This window comes from Gopherus flavomarginatus, chromosome 9 (genome assembly GCF_025201925.1).
Source record: "Gopherus flavomarginatus isolate rGopFla2 chromosome 9, rGopFla2.mat.asm, whole genome shotgun sequence".
Lineage (NCBI taxonomy): Eukaryota > Metazoa > Chordata > Testudines > Testudinidae > Gopherus > Gopherus flavomarginatus.
Window position 1 is genome coordinate 32,007,820 of NC_066625.1, and position 14,317 is coordinate 32,022,136.

Consider the following 14,317-nt stretch of genomic DNA (forward strand, 5'->3'; position numbering starts at 1 on the left):
TCTGTGCTCACTCTCCATGTGGGATCCCACAACCAGTGGACAGGAATGCTGTCTCAAAGGAAAATCTTAGAGCAGGCTGCTTCACAGGGTGAAAATAGAGAGATTCAAATGAGTCAGAGGTAGAGAATATTTAAATAAAGATGATACAAAGAGTTCAAAGCGTCAGTTGTTGGTCATGCTACAACCTTGACTCTTCCCAGCGAGCTTGTGGATTGATCCCACACAGAGTAACAAATGGTGTTGGCAGAGACCCCTGCAGACTGTCACCACCTCTGCTGGACAAGTGGGATGGGAAAGGGGAACTGGCTGGGCTGCTTTGTCATGTTGTCTGTATCTAGGGTGACCAGACGTCCCTATCGGGACTGTCCCAATTTTCAGGAGTTTGTCCTGTGTCCTGACCAGAGTACGGTCGGGATGCCATCGGTCCCGATATTTTGTTTCCTGGTCTTCGGTGGAGAGTCCTTCAGTCGCGGACAGTCTTCGGCGGTGGGTGCTTCTCTCTCTGGCGCAAGGTTTATTGCCTCCCTGCTGAAATATCGTCGAAGACCGTCCATGACTGAAGGGCTCTCCACCGAATTGCTGCCGAACTCCCGGACGGGTGAATGTAAAAATAAATAGATAAAATAAAAGCTCCCCCTCCCTCCCCCCCGGCAGCGGTCCCGATATTTTCCCCTTAACATCTGGTCACCCTAGCTGTATCAGATAGTCTGCACCAAGCAGGCTGTGTTCACATTGTGCAGAAATTCAGCTTGTCTAAGGAGGGTCAAACTTCAGCTAATTATAGCTGAGCATGAAGCCCAGAATAAACTGCCCTATCATGCTACACTCAGCAAGACCTAGCCGCAGGCCCTGCCTGCCCCAAGGGAGAATGTGCTAGGACTGCTAATCACTGCCCTGGGCTGGAATGCAGAGACAAAGGACTATGGACCCTAAACAAAGTTTCTTTTTCTGCCTTGTGATAAAGTCCACCATGGAGCACTGTGATACAGCTCACAAAACATTTGCACCAGACGTCTCCAGTCCCATGAAGCCTACAAGACACCAAACATGCCACCTATATGAGTCTTAGGAGGAAAACTGCCTCCTAATTTTGACTGAGGGCCGTGCAATGCCAGAGTCAGTGCCAAGCCAGACGCAGGGGAATTACCTTACAGCTTTCACTTGAGGGTTTACAGAGAATTCCCATGGTAGGGGGAGTGTGGTCATTCCTGGAGAACGCAGTGGGCCTGATTCAGCACTGCCCAATGCCCCTTTGTGCCATCTACCTGGATCAACAGAGCCACAGATTAGGTGTGAGGACCATACCTGACTCTCAGGAATATGTCCAGACAAATAGCCTCTGTGCTTAGAGCCCTGCATGGATACAAAATTTGTATCCATATCCAATCCGCAAACATGGTCCATGGATATAAAGCAGATATTCGCAGATTTTCAGGGCTCTAGATATAAAATGTGGATCCACATCCATCCCACGATCTGCAAACACAGTCTGCGGATATCTGCAGATTTGCAGGATTCTATCTATGCTCCAGTGCCTCCGCTGCCAGGGAGGGAGGTTCCCCAGTGGAGCAGAGGTAACTGAATGAAGGAAGAGGGCAGAGTGAGGGTGGAATGGTACATGGCCAGGGTAGTACTACACCCCAGATTCTGCAACCAGCCGGGGCAAAACTTGGGGCAGCCCCTGAACGAGGAGGTTCAAGCTGTTTCCATTCTGTCCCATGGCTTTAAACAGGAATGGGGGGGGGGGGGGTGGAGAGAGAGACACCAGTCTGTCTCTCCTCTTCAGTACTCAGAAATCTAGGGCTGAGAGCAAACAGCAAACTCACAGTGACCAGGGCTATTCTCAGGTGTGATCCCCTGGATGTTCAATATACATGTCAAATTGTGGCGGTAAAAGCACCTCTCCCTAGACTTGGGGCAAACAGAGCTGAGACACTGCACAACTCTGGGCTGCAGGCTTGGGCAGGAGACAGAAAAACAAAAGGAAATGCAAATAAGGAAAGTGAGGAAGAGGAACAAAGGGAGAATGAGTTACAGGAGCAGCTCCAGGAGCAAAAGCCCAACCCTAAAGAAAGGAATGCCTCATCAGACTTGGCTCCTAACATTCAGAGCACAGCAGACTACTCAGCACCCATCACCCAGAGATTCCAGACTGGTCTACTAGAGTAGTGAATGCTGCAGTCAGGGATGGAACAGATGCTTGGGCCAGTCCCAATAATCCAAATGGTCTGTTTTCTTACCCCCCATGCTGATGAGTGCATTTTCTCAGTAAAATGTCTGACCGAAAGCTTCTCTCTCTCTTCATCTTCGGCTATCGCTCAATGAGAGGATGATGTCTGCCAAGGGGATTCATTGGTGGGTTTTTAAGAGCCCAGTTTGAGGAACCCAATTTTCCCTACAGAAGTGACAGGTGTAATCTTGAAGGACACAGTTGTTGGCTGGAGTGTTGTGCCCTTTCTTTCCTCCTTTGTTGCTTCTCTGTCTCATGAGCACATCTGTTCCCCTCAAAGTGACCTGTGGCTTGGTGTATGGTGTGGAGTCACTATGTTCTGTTCCACACCGAGTCCTCCCAGTTTGTTGGGTTGATGCTTCCCTTTTTAAGGTGTACTTCCAGTATGTCTTTGAAGCACTTCTGCTGTCCTCCGTGAGCCCTTCTTCCTTGACTTAACTGAGAGAAGAGTGCTTGCTTCAGGAGCACTATGTTAGGCATACCAACACAGTGGCCAGCCCAGGAGAGTTGGTGTTTCATGACTTGCACTTCTATACTGGTGATGTTGGGTGCAGGGAGAACACTGATGTTAGTACATCAGTCTTCCCAACTGATCCTGAGAATCTTCCTGCGGCAGCGCTGATGGAACCACTCCAGCTGCTTGAGATGTTGTCTATAGGTTACCCAGGTCTCATACTCAGAGAAGAGTGGGGATGACAATTGTCTTGTAAACCAAGTTCTTGGTGCCTGTTTTCAGATCCCTATAATTGAAGACTGGTTTGAGTAGTCTTCCAAAGGATGGGCTGGCACAGCGGATCCTGTATTCAATTTGTGTGTCAACGTTGGCTGTTTGGGAGAGTGGCTGCCAACGTATGGAAAATGGTCCACATTTTCCAGGGAGTTGTCTGTTGATGGTGATTTGTGGAGTACGAAGAGTAGTTTGTGCAGGTGAAGGCTGGTAGAGTAGCTTGTTTTCTCCAAATGTTTAGAGAAAGACCCAAGCTGTGATAGGCTTCTGCAAAAAGGTTCAGGGTACTTTGCAGGTCATCCTCTGCATGTACAAGAGTGAGGCAGTCATCTGCATACTGAATCAGTGAAACCAATTCTCATGATCTTAGATTTTGTTTGGAGATGTTGGAGATTGAGGAGTTGACCATCCATACAATACTCTGTCCTGATTCCATCAGGAAGGCTGTCACGGATGAGAATCAGGATCACGGCAAGGTAAATGGAGAAGACTGTTGGAGCAATGACACAGCCCTGCTTGACACCAGTGCAAATGATGAATGGTTCAGTCTCTGAGCCATTGCACAGAATGGTGGCAGTTATCTCATCATGGAATAGTCTGAAGACGGAAATGAATATCTGTGGACAGCCAAACCTACCAAAGAGCACCTTCCTTGGAGCATCAATAGAGTCAAAGGCCTTGGTTAGATCAATGAATGCCATGAACAGTTCCTGGTGTTGCTCTCTGCACTTCTCCTGAATCTATCGTGCCATGAAGATCATGTCAGTTGTGCCTCAAGATGGCCTGAAGCCACACTATGATTCAGGGAGGAGTTCCTTGGCAAGGGGGAGAAGGCGGTGTAGTAGGATCCAGGCAAGGATCTTCCCTATGGAGGAGAGGGGGACAACACCTCTGTAGTTCCCACACAAAGATTTATCCCCTTTCTTGAATATTGTAACAATATTGGCATTCTTAAAGTCAAGTGGAATTTCTTCACAGGTCCAGTTTTTGTTGAGGAGTTTGCAAAGTTTGCGCTGGAGCATTAATCCACCAGCTTTAAAAACCTCAGCTGGTATGCCGCCTGGGCCTGGTGTCTTGTGATTTTTTTTGTCTGGGTGATGGCACGCTAGACCTCCTCAGAAGATGAGGGATCAGCAAGTGTTGTGGAACAAACTCGATGGTGTCTTCAGAGACCATGGATTCACAGTTTAGTAGACTTTCAAAGTGCTCCTTCCAGCGTTGTTTAACAGCCGCATTGTCCTTGAGGAGGGTGGAGCCATCCTAGGAACCTAAGGGGGTTGGACCTTTGGAGGTCGGCCCATATATAGCTTTTGTTGCTTGAAAAAAGCTTCTCATATCATACTGATCTACGAAACCCTGGATCTCAGAGGCCTTCTCTTACCACCTCTTATTTTTGATGTCACATAGCCTCCTTTGAACTTCGGCTCTGAGCAGGTGATAAGCCTTGTGTTTTCATTGATTAGCAGAATCATTTTGCCAGTTAAAGAATGCAGTTCTTTTCTGTTGAATTAATGCAAGGATTTCCTTGTTGTTTTCGTCAAACCAGTCTTGGTGCCAAGGAGTGGAATATCCTATAGTTTCAGCACATGCACTGTGAATCATATTTTTAAGTTGATCCCAGTATTCTTGAATGTCAGTGATGTTATCAGGCAAATTAGAGAGTTTCTCAGAGAGATGTTGGAATGTCTTGCAGCTGGCTTGGTCCTGAAGTGCTTTGACATTATACCACTTTCACTTAGCCTTTGGGTATTTGCAGTGCAGTAGAATGAGCTGCAGATACATGACTGATCTTACTAATTGATGGTCTGTCCAACAGGGATCCGTACCTTTCATGACTCGTGTTATACAGACATCGGTGTAATCTCAAGCTCTACTATAACATAGCCAAGGAGGTGTCAGTGTTTGGACCAAGGATGTTCCAGGTGGTCTTAATTTTGTTACTCTGCCTAAAGATGGTATTTATAATGAGCCAGTCATGCTCCACATATTTGTTGAGGAGGAGAATACCATTGGAGTTTACATTTCCCACCCCTTCTTTGTCTATTGTGCTTCTCCAGATTTGGAAGTCCCATACAACTCTGGCATTGAAATCTCTCAAGAGGATGGGTTTGTCTGCCTTAGGTGTGGCTGTGAGGACTGCATCAAGAGCACCATAAAATTGCTTCTTGTTGTCTCTCATCATCAAGTGTTGGGGCGTATGCACTGATGACTGTGGCATACTGCTTGTTGCTAAGCTCGACCTAAAGCATCATGAGACATTCGTTGACCCCCACAGAAAGCTCCAATAGCTGATAGGTGATCTTATTTTTGATGGCAAAGCCAATTCCATGAATGCATCTCTCTTCAGATGGCACTCCTTTCCAAAGAAGGTGTAGCCACCTCCATCCTCTTTTAATTGGCCCTCACCGGTGCAGCGGGTCTCACTAAGGGCTGCAATGTCAATGCTGAGTCTTGCCAATTCTCTGGCAATCATGGCAGTTCTTCCTTCTGGGCATTCACTGTGCTGAGAGTCCATAAGGGTGCAGACCTTCCAGGTGACGAAATTCATCGTCTTATCTCTCGTTTTGGCCATGGAGTTGAGTGATCCCACTGGATGCAGCCATCCAGTCAGAAAAGTGAGAGACAGCCTATGTTTGGGGCTTTTCTAGCACCCTCCCCATCTGGGGTGAGCAGAGGGGATCCTAAAGAGGCCTGCTCAGTCATAGCCACTGCTGCGGAAATGCACTTCTGTCTCATCCATCACACAGCTGCCACCTGTGTGCAGATTTGTGATTGAAGACTCCCAGAAATCACTGCTCCTGTCTTCACCACCACTTATCTGTCGCTGCAGGGCTTTGTGCAGGTGGGAGCCCTTTGGCAGAGGCCTGTGCTTTAAATCTTTTAATGTGGGGAAACAGTTATGCAGGCAGTGACCACATGAGACTTTACAAGAGGAAAACCCTGACTCAGTGGCAAGGGGTCCAAGAAAACCAGGGGCCTCCCTCCTTCTGAGGCCCTCATCCGCCTTCGCAGCCACAGAGTACTAAAAGGTCCTCCATATGCCCCTGATCCACCGTTGGGGTCTTGTGAAGTTTGGACCGCAGTTTGTCAGGAGCCTTGCCTCAGACCTGCTCGCCAAGGGGGATCCTACCAGGAGTATAAAAGCTCCGGACGATGTACCTCTGAGGGTCTTTAGCCCACGCAAGCCTCTCCACCACGACACGGTTGCAGTCCCTCAGAGAGGGCCCAAAGCTAATACCCTGATGTTTGCATGCACCCTGCAGGCCTGTCCTACACTAAGCATAAGCTCACACTTATTTTGGTCAGGTTTGAACCAGATTTCAGCTAACACCACAGGACTCTGCATGCCAAGTGTTTTCAAGCAAGGATGAAGCTAGCATGGTGTTAGTACGTCTGTCATGCTGCATTCACAGGAAGCACTTAACACAGCCAGTCCCTGACAAGTTCAGCTCTGTGTTTAACACAAATGCCAGAGGGTTTGCAATAGGCAAAAGGCTCTTCCCATGTATTAGCCTAACTGTGTTTGAAAGTATGGTAACAAGACCCCCTCAAATCCTCAGCTGTGCCTGACACAATGAGATTGCTGGGACATAAAAGTGGCTGACCATCATCCTTGCAGCTCCCCATGGGGTCAATCCAGTCCTTGGCACAATTTAGAGCAGCTTCAGGGCTGCTGTAAGGTGCACCTAGCTAGTAGTCCCTTTGGGTCAGTCTGGAAGCTGGAATATGCTGCAGAGCAGCAGCACTCTAGCCACACCCTGTTTCCCTCAGTGAAAAAAGGCTCCCCACATCATGAGCCAGGAAAGTGATTCTCTACACCAACGTCCAATTATATGAGCTTTCCATTGCCAGAGTAGAACAAATAAGCTGGGAGGTGCCCCTAAGGGACCAGGGCCCTACAAGTCAATATTTCAATGCTGGGGAGAAATGCCAACCAATACTAATAGGGTTGAATACCCCCACGGATAGGGACAGCAGATAACTCCCACTAATCCTATTGGGGTTTATTCCCTCTCAATGCTGGGGACTGCTGGGGTTAATTCCTAATACCCTAATATGATGCAATTACCCCTTGGTGGGATGGACATGACCCCCAGTAGTGCACATGAAGGACAAGTGAGGCCCCATCCTCTGGGGTCTCTTTATGCCAGTACCACTACCTCCTTCTGTGCACAACGGAGAAACAACAGCTAGTCGGGAAGAGTCTGTTCTCCCTCTGAAGGCACCAAGGCAAAAGCAACCCCCTTCAGAGAGGATGAGAGCCTGTGACTGAGACACCATGTCTGCGGCCCATGACTCACAGGACCAAGGTGTGAAATGGACATACACATTGGGGAACTGGTGCATGCTCCACACACAATCAATGCTCTGCCCTGTATCCAGCAGCAACTGGCCCCAATTATGGGCCTGCCTTGCACAGAACGAGACATTCCTGAGATCTGGGCAGCTCCCAGCTATACCTGAAACCAGAAAAGCCAGTTTGTATTCAAATTTCTTGCAAGTGTATTGCTTTAAAAAGCTTCTCAAGAAAAGTCCCAGAGCAGGACTAGCTGTGTGGGTGCTGCTTTTCACTCAACACTGCACAGCACTGATCAGCCTTCATCTACAGAAGCTCACCAAGAAGAGAACGCCACTAATACGTGGTCATGTGCAGAGCAACTGCCCTTTGAGGGAACTGTGGTAGAATCAGAATGAGGGAGATAAAAGGGCAGATTCTGTCTCCCACTCCAAACTCCACAGGGCAGCTACATGCTGCGGCACACTGGCATTAAAAGGGTGATGCAAGGGGCCAAGGAAGAATTCCCTCAGTCCAGGCTGAGTATACAGGCTTTGCAAGTCATCTTTGCAGGTACAATGTAGGCAGTGTGCTGGGAACAGGCCCTAAAGGATTCTGGGCTGCCCAGCAGCTCACAATTAAGTTACAGCAGCTAGAGAGAAAGTGTGTTAGAGAGCATTAGACTGTGACTCAAGAAACCTGAGTTCTATTTCCAGCTCACTTTCTATGGATGTGGTGCCATGGCCAGTCTGGGGTGACCACTCACTTTCTGTGAGTGTGGTGCCATCTCTGGTTGGGTCAGAGGTGCTAATTTTCTGGAAGCATGGTGCAATGGGTAAGAGGGGTTCTACCACTCAGGTAAAGTTATAGGAGTCACAACAATCTATCCTTTTCTTGCCCATGCTTAGTTCATAACAGACTTCATCTCCCTGCGTCCCATTTTGTTCCCTGCTCATTACATATGGATATTTTTTCCTTTACTGTAGAAATGCAGCTCTTCCTCTCAGAGGAAATAAGCAGCCAGGGGGACAAAAACAGGAAGAAAGGAATCAACTTCCTGCTTGCCTTGGAGACATCCCTGATCAACTCTGTGTACACCAACACTAAGCAGTGCAAACTGGCTGGGGAATCAGCAGCCAATACCAAGGCTTGCACTGGGAATGCTCCTGGTCTTCCTGGCCCTGGCCAGTACTCATTAGTACAGAAACACTTATATACTTCACATTATGCAATGAAAAAAAAATTAGCCAATAAATATTAGGACTGTCAATTAATAGCAGTTAACTCGCACAATTAACTCAAAAAAAAAAGAATTGTGAGTAACTGCAGTTTTAATTACACTGTTAAACAACAGAATATCAACAAATTTATTAAATATTTTGGATTTTTTTACATTTTCAAATATATTGATTCAGTTACAACACAGAATACAAAGTGTACACTGCTCACTTTATATTATTTTTATTATAAATATTTGCACTGTAAAAATGATAAACAAAAACTAGTATTTTTCAATTCACCTCATACAAGTACCATAGTGCAATCTCTTTATTGTGAAAGCACAACTTACAAATGTAGGCTTTTTTGGTTATATAACTGCACTCAAAAACAAAACAATGTAAACCCTTAGAGCCTACAAGTCCACTCAGTCCTACTTCTTGTTCAGCCAATCGCTAAGAGAAACAAATTTGTTTACATTTACGGGAGATAATGCTGCCTGCTTCTTATTTACAACATCACCTGAAACTGAGAACGGACATTCACCTGGCACTTTTATAGCTGGCGTTGCAAGGTATTTATGTAACAGATATGTAACAGATTGTGTGTCCCTTCAAGTTTTGACCACCATTCCAGAAGACATGCTTCCATGCTGATGACACTAGTTAAAAAAATAATGCGTTTATTAAATTTGTGACTGAACTCCTTGAGGGAGAATTGTACGTTTCCTGCTGTTTTTTCCCCTCACTCTGCCATATATTTCATGTTATAGCAGTCTTGGATGATGACCCACCACGTAGTTTGTTTTAAGAACACTTTCACTGCAGATTTGACAAAACGCAAAGAAGGGACCAATGTGAGATTTCTAAAGATAGCTACAGCATTGAGTCCAAGATCTAAGAATCTGAAGTGCCTTTCAAAATCTGAGGGGGATGAGGTGTGGCGCATGCTTTCAGAAGTCTTAAAAGAGCAACACTCCGATGCCGAAACTAAACCACCAAAAAAAAAAAAAATCAACCTTCTGCTGGTGGCATCAGACTCAGATGATGAAAATGAACATGCATTGGTCTGCACTGCTTTGGATCGTTATCGAGTACAACCCATCATTAGCATGGATGCATGTCCTCTGGAATGGTGATTGAAGCATAAAGGGACATATGAATCTTTTAACACATCTGGCACGTAAATAACTTGCAACACCAGCTACAACGCAATGCAAACACCTGTTCTCACTTTCAAGTGACATTGTAAACAAGAAATGGGCAGCATTATCTCCTGCAAATGTAAACAAACTTCTTTGTCTGAGCGATTGGCTGAACAAGAAGTAGGACTGAGTGGACTCGTACGCTCTAATGTTTTCCATTGTTTTATTTTTGAATACAATTATCTTTGCAAGTTACATAATTCTGTATTTGTAAGTTCAAGTTTCATGATAAAGAGATTGCACTACAGTACTTGTATTAAGTGAATTGAAAAATACTATTTTTACATTGCAAATATTCATAATAAAAAGTAAAGTGAGCACTGTACACTTTGTATTCTGCGTTGTAATAGAAATCAATATATTTGAAAATGTGGAAAACATCCAAAAATATTTATATAAATAGTATTCTATTATTGTTTAATCGCACGATTAATCATGAATAATTTTTTAATCACTTGAAAGCCCTAATAAATACAGAAGGCCCCACTTGCATGCTGTGTGTCATAGAATCATAGAATATCAGGGTTGGAAGGGACCTCAGGAGGTCATCTAGTCCAACCCACTGCTCAAAGCAGGACCAATTCCCAACTAAATCATCCCCGCCAGGGCTTTGTCAAGCCTGACCTTAAAAACCTCTAAGGAAGGAGATTCCACCACCTCCCCAGGTAACCCATTCCAGTGCTTCACCACTCTCTGAGTGAAAAAGTTTTTCCTAATATCCAACCTAAACGTCCCCCACTGCAACTTGAGACCATTACTCCTTGTTCTCTCAGTGTCTATCAGCTGGGGCAGGGAAGGTATAGCAGTTATTTATTTCAGGAGCATGAAGGGAGTAGACATCAAAGAAGAGGAAGAATTATTTAGGATTATGCACAGGGAACAACCAGCTGTAATGGGGGTATGAATCTTCAGTCTGGATATCAGGGAAACTCCCTGACACAGAGAAATATCAAGCTGTTGGGTCGGCTCCCCAAGGAAAGGCCGGAGGTCCCTTTGCTTGACTACTTAGACTTACTTTGGAAATTTTCTGCCTAATGGGGGACGTCAGGGCCGCCCGGGAGGGGGGGGGGGCAAGTGGGGTAATTTGCCCCAAGCCCTGAGCCCTGCAGGGGCCCCCAGGAGAGTTTTTCGGGGCCCCTGAAACAGGGCCCCCGGAACTTCTTCTGCTCCCGGTCTTCACTGGCGGGGGGTCCTTCCGCTCCAGGGCAGAAGGACTCCCCGCCGCCAGATTACCGCCGAAGCGGGACCTGCAGCTGACGTGCAGCCAAGTCTTCGGTGGTAATTCGGCAGCAGGGGGCCCTTCCGTTCCGGGACCAGCCACTGAAGTGCCCCATAGACCTGCGGCGGGGTCTCCCACCACCGAATTACCGCCGAAGACCCGGCTGCACTTCAGCAGCGGGTTCCGCTTCGGCGGTAATTCGGAGGCGGGGGACCCCCGCCGCGGGTCTTTGGGACACTTCAGCGGCGGGTCCAAGAGCGGAAGGACCCCCCGCCGCCAAATTACTGCCATAGCGGGGGCCCCCAGCTGCCGAAGACCCCAGGCACCCAGAATCCTCTGGGCGGCCCTGGGGGACGTTAGCATGCCATGGATTCTGCCCCACACAGTATATTTTGCCCTTCACTGGACTCAAGCAGGTTACTGCAAATTAATTTCTCATGACTCCCATGTCCCAAGGCCATGAGCATGCCATCTACGGGATTTACACAACGAGTGCAGTTAGCAGTGTGCCATTTGTGTGGAGTGCCAGTAGCATGAAAATATTCTCATCTCAATGATATTGTCTGCAATCTATGGAGCGAAACAGTGCCAGGACTGACCTAGTGAGCTCATGGGGCCTGTCTCACTCATGTTCCAGTGACTCTGAGAATATTATCAATAGCCAAGGCTCCTCAAGGCTGCTGTCCAAGCAGCCAGGCTGCATTTGGTGACAAACATGTTTCTTCCTGAATCCAAGATCCATCTGAAGATCTAAGGCTCCATTCTCAGCTGGACTGAGTTTACACTTGCCACTCCGAGGAGAACAGGGAGAGGGGGTGACTCAAAACCATCTTTCTGCCTCCCCAGTCCTGGGCTGGCTAAAGACCAAGATGGCTCCCAGCGTAACTTGGAGCGGCCCCAGGTGTCTGTGCTTCAAGCTATGTGCTCCACCAAGCCCTGTGTCAGGGTTATCCTCAGCTGCCTTGGTAGAGCAGCTAGCAGAAAGGATACAGACTGAGCCTTTTCTTTCCTGAGTGTGGCCCATGAGGCAGAGTGAGGAGCTGGACTGCTCTTGTGACACCCTCACATACTAGTGGGGATTACATTGCGAGGCAGAGATGTTGCTGGTACTGGGCCAGCAAGGCCTGTGACAGGAAAAGACAACAAGGAGCCAGCAGGGGACAGGTCCTCTGAATAGGACCATTGAAGCTCCCTGGCTACCCCAGCTTCTGGCCAAGCTGCACCCAATATGCACCCAGTGAGCTGAACCTGTTTGAAAGCTTGAGTCCTCAGGAATGCACGTGTGCACTGCAGGATAAGAAATTTTTGAGGGAAGGATATCTTAGCACAGAGCCAGGTTATTGCTTGTTGATCACTTGCCTTGAAACCCTACAACATACCCATGAGTTACTAAGCGGGACAGATATTAAACTCCAGCCCAAGTGTGCAGTCCAGGCTTGCTCATAGCTACACTCAGGCATTCCTCCGAACAGGGGCTGCCTGACATTTCTCACACTAGTGTCCACCAGGGGCTCTTGCCAGCTGAGGGAGATTCACTAGACTAATCCCAAGACTATTTGGGGGATGTGCACATCACAGTATAGAATCTGTTCAGATTTCCGCACTGAGCCCTTCCCCACAATTGCGAACATGTCCAGGAACTGTCATACATCCCCTCCTCTTAGTGCAACTGCAAACTCCAGCATTCCCAAGTGTGGATCCCACTCCCACAGTAATGCCTGAATTCACTTCCCCCAGCATCCTGCTCCAGCCAGTGCTTTCCACACCATCACCACCTCACTTTCCCCTGGGATCATCCCCAGGGCCCAAGAGGAAATGAAGCCAGACTGGATGCCTGCAACAAGCATCAACCACTGAATTTCCATCTCCAGGCTGTGCGGCTGGACAGACCCCGGGCCTGCTAGGGCTCAGGCTCCGCTCTCAGCGCACCAGATCCCAGCTCAAGCTGTTTACCCGGTTTTAGGTTACAAAGAGCTGGGCTCAGCTGCCTTCTGCCTGTCGGATCAGTAACGGTTTGGCGGCAGTAACTCGACTCTGGCTCCCGGGCCCGGCCTTTGGGGTTACAAACTCACACGTACATCACCGCTCCTCGCCCAGCGCCGTCCCGTCCCCCAGCTCGGGCACCGTGCACCCCACCCCGCGGCCGGGAGAGCCCAGGACACTCCGGCCTCTAGACCGAGCCAAGCTGGGGCTGAGCCCTGAGGGAGCTCGCCCCACCCGAGGGCGCGGGGCCCACACGGCCCCCAGGGAACCCGCCAGTCGGGGGCTCCCGGGCGGGGCGCCGCGCGGTGCCGGCTCGGGCCGCCCTCCCGGCAGGTGGCCGGCAGCAGAGCCCGCAGCTCACGTGCGCGCCAGGCCGAGGGGCGGCGGTGGCGAGCTCTGCCCTCGCTGGAGCCGGGCTGAGGCGGCTCCTCGGGGCAGCACCAAGCCCGGCGAAGCTGGGTCCGGGGCTGCCGCCGTGCTGAGGCGCCTCTCCCTGCCCGGGCCCAGCGGCCGGCCCGCTGCCGCACCCCTCCGAGGGCCCCGAGGCCGCCCCCCGCGGCGGCGCCCGCCAGGTACCCAGCGCCGGGCAGCCACACTCACCGGGCTGCCGTCTCGGCTCCGCGCGGGGCCCGCCCAGCAGCGAACGACAGATCCAGCGATCGGGCTGCCCCAGTGCGGCTAAGGGGCCCCCGCTTGCAAACTAGCCCAGAGCAGGCAGCGCAGACTCCGCCCCCGTGCCAGGGGCCGGCCGGCCGGCAACGCCATTCACAGCCCGAGCATGCAAATCGGAGCTGCGAGCCGCGCCGCGCTCTGCAGCCGGCGCCCGGCAGAGGAACTGCGTCTTGCGCCCGCGGCTCCGCCACGCATCCCCATGCCCTTCCCGCCGGGGTGGTGGCCGCCCGCCCGCGCGCGCGCCGCGGCTCGCTATCTGCGCTGAGTCACGGCGCAGGAATGCTGCTGGTGGCGGTGCGGGGCAGCTGCCCCCCTGAGCCCAACGGAAGCGGCTCAGCCGGGCAGCCCCTCACCCAGCCAGGGAGATGCCCCCTGCCTTCAGCCGGCCGAGCCCATGGGGAACTCCCGGTCCAGAAATGTCCACACTTGCGGCTGTTCCGGAAGAGTTGCTCTATTTCAGCTTCGCACCCTCGTGTAGTACAGAGTCACTTTCATTGGGCAGGCAAGCCTTAAGTAGTCCCGGGGCTCCCGTCCCCTCTTCCCCTTGCCCAGTGTTCTTCCACCCCATGCCTTGGAGATCTGCCCGGTGTACCCCCTGCAAGACCTCTGCACACGGTGTAGCCCCGCTTGAGAACCACTGGACAGGAGGATGCGAAATCTGTCCCAGGACCAGGAGATGTGAAAGGTCCAGAGGAAACAAATTGTCCTGGGTAAGCAAAGGCCATCCTTATACCGCGGTAACTGCTGCTGCTGGGGAAATGTGCCGGTTGCAGTTCGTGCCACTACAC

The 14,317-nt window shown here is 49.9% G+C and overlaps 1 protein-coding gene across 5 annotated transcripts in view; it reads right to left on the reverse strand.

The window, feature by feature from the left end:
- Positions 1–13,670, reverse strand: part of RHBDF1 (rhomboid 5 homolog 1) — a 104,404-nt gene extending 90,734 nt beyond the window's left edge. For 2 of the 5 annotated variants that reach the window (XM_050968148.1, XM_050968151.1), the window contains exon 1: positions 13,458–13,657. The gene's annotated coding sequence lies outside the window, so the exon portion shown is untranslated. Of the gene's footprint in view, positions 1–1,147; positions 1,266–13,457 lie in introns of all 5 variants that reach the window. The other 3 variants (XM_050968150.1, XM_050968149.1, XM_050968155.1) reach the window with 3 other exon arrangements.
- Between the last annotated feature and the right edge of the window lie 647 nt (positions 13,671–14,317).